Raw genomic sequence first — 2,415 nt, 5'->3', positions numbered from 1 at the left:
CTGTGCAAGTTGGAAAATGATTTTTTCTGAACTCAGTGTCAGTCAGCATTGCTTCCAGAAGGGCCATGTATAAGTCATGCGTGTCACTGAATGTTTCAACAGGGGTGCTTGACTACGGGTGAAAAGCAGTGGTGTGTGTGTGGATCACATCAGTGTATCCAGGTGGGTGGAATTCGCTGTCTATGAAGTAGATCATTGATCCTGAACTTAAATCTAAAACTCAGTCAGGTTGTTTTTTCTGTGCATCGTTAGGACCCAGTTGAGGGTGACACCTAGAGAGGACATCCATTTGAAGGTATACTGGGAGCTATACTTGTGATATGCTGAAGGGGCCAGGGTGCGTCTTGGGATTATAGCTATAGGGAGAAAAACAGGCAAGCAGAGCAGACCAAAGATGCAATTTCTCCTGCTTCATGGATTGGAAAATTGTCCATCAGGAGCAGAAATGCTTTAAATTAGATCTTGAGCTTTACCAGTGAGCTTTTTTGGTAGCCTCTGCTTAGCTTACCTGTAGCTTACACATCTTAGTTACTCTGAAAGGCTCCATCTATTTTCAGTTCATTTCCACTGATTGAACTGTGAACTTCAGTGACTCCCATCTGTCCTGCAGTTCAAACCTTGAGAACCAAAAGATTCAGAAATTTACCTGTAGCTTTCACAATACTCAGTAACAGTCTGACATGCATTTCTATGTTTCCCACAGAATTACACTGTAATTATGGAGGTAGCTTGGTGGATTGAGAGGGGGCGGGGGCTATCACACTTTCAGATTTTTTTTTAAATTAAATACAGTAATGCTACAGTACTGTTGTGCTGTTCATCTGATCTTTCCCTTCTGCATTAGCCCTCCCACAGCAGCAGCATGTTGGCTGCTGCCCACCTCTTACATCTCTCTCTTCAGCTCTCTCTTCCTGACCCTCTCTCTTGCTGCTTCAGCAGCACTGGTTGTAACCAGTAAATGTTTTAAATGAATCAATTAGATCACTAATCATAATGATCGGACTGGTCAGCTTTCCCACTTGTGTTTTTTGATATTTCCCTGGTCTGAATGGGCAAACATTCAGTTTCAGAGTTTATGAACTAGCATTACATTTATCCACTTACTGTACAGTGTGCTAACCTCACAGCAGCTGATATTCTAATGTTAGTTTAGCTAGCCTTACTAGCTTGCTAATAACATATTAAAGAGTTCGATCTCTGCTATTGACAGCATTGTGTTACAAAAACAAGCAAGGAGACGTGGAGCTGTTCACAGACAGTCCTTCGTCATGGTTGTTGTGTTTTTGTGAGAGGAGGGCAATGACGAACTGAGCGAATACGTACACTACACATGGCACTATACTGAAATAAGATTTACCCTATTTTAAAATGAATATGTGGCGCTCAATGTTGACTTAGTGGGAAAAACTGCATTTTATGTTAGTGTACTGAAGTCGTGTCAAGGTACACGTATTTGTACCTGTTTCAGTGCAGGAGTTTAGATTTGGTGACGATCTTTACAGATTGCAGACTTTAATAGTAGTTAACACTAGGCTTGCTTAGTGTGCGGAACATTTTTTCCCCAGAGGAACATATTTAGTGGCAATCACTACACACAGCACGCTTTGCTTAGACAAGCCTTTGGCTAGCAAATATCACGGCCATTGCAAACAAGAAGCCAGACCTAGAAGACCATCCCTCATCACTAAGGTTGTTTGGGAACACTTTGGCTTTACAAGTGTGGTGGATTGAGCTTTGAAATATTCACATAGTGCATATGCTTTGAATTTCCAGTGAAATACAACATCAGATAAAGACAAGTGGATAAAATGTCTCATTTGTTTATTGTTTACTGCCCTCCAGTCCACCACTTAATTTGTTTGTTCAGTGGTTATCAGATATGTTTTTGGCAACACATCAAGCTTTCTATTGTATTTGAAAAGGCACCATGTGAATGTGAATATCACTGCTGCAAAAATGAGCATAGTACAAACGCTGTTTCCTTCATCATTTAAACAAAGCTTTCACTGGTTATTGGAACACTTATTAGTAGTTTGCAGCAGTATTGTTATGTGCCGTTCGCACCTGTCAGTGAGCGAACGAGAAAGAGGCGGGCCCAGGTAGCCGACTTCGATGCAAGCAGTGATTTATTATGTACAGTGATGAGGAGAAATAACAAAATGCACAGAGGGAAATAGTGCGTAGTCCTGTCGATGAGTAGTAACCGGGTGTTGACCAACAGTAGGAGGTGAGGAGATGGAGAGCTGGGCCGAGCTGCGTAGGCTGGGTCACTCCTGGGCTGGTCGGTGGTGATGGTGGCTACTGAAGGTGGGGACAGAGAGATGATGACAATAGTAGAACAGATAGGCGACTGAGCATTGACCTGCCTGGGAGGGGAGAGTGGAGCCACGGTCCGGAGGAACAGTCCATGGGGGG

At 42.9% G+C, this 2,415-nt stretch overlaps 1 protein-coding gene across 8 annotated transcripts in view; it reads left to right on the top strand.

Annotated features, from left to right (window-relative positions):
- Nucleotides 1-2,415, top strand: part of inpp4b (inositol polyphosphate-4-phosphatase type II B) — a 216,714-nt gene that overhangs the window by 44,699 nt on the left and 169,600 nt on the right. The window contains exons 4-5 of one of the 8 annotated variants that reach the window (XM_020591779.1): nt 103-162; nt 253-295. The exons of the other annotated variants lie outside the window; for them this stretch is intronic. The gene's annotated coding sequence lies outside the window, so the exon portion shown is untranslated. The remainder of the gene's footprint in view (nt 1-102; nt 163-252; nt 296-2,415) is intronic. 8 annotated transcript variants of the gene reach the window in all.

This window comes from Monopterus albus, unplaced genomic scaffold, assembly GCF_001952655.1.
Source record: "Monopterus albus unplaced genomic scaffold, M_albus_1.0 scaffold15.1, whole genome shotgun sequence".
Classification (NCBI taxonomy): domain Eukaryota; kingdom Metazoa; phylum Chordata; class Actinopteri; order Synbranchiformes; family Synbranchidae; genus Monopterus; species Monopterus albus.
This window is presented reverse-complemented; position numbering and strand designations above follow the sequence as displayed.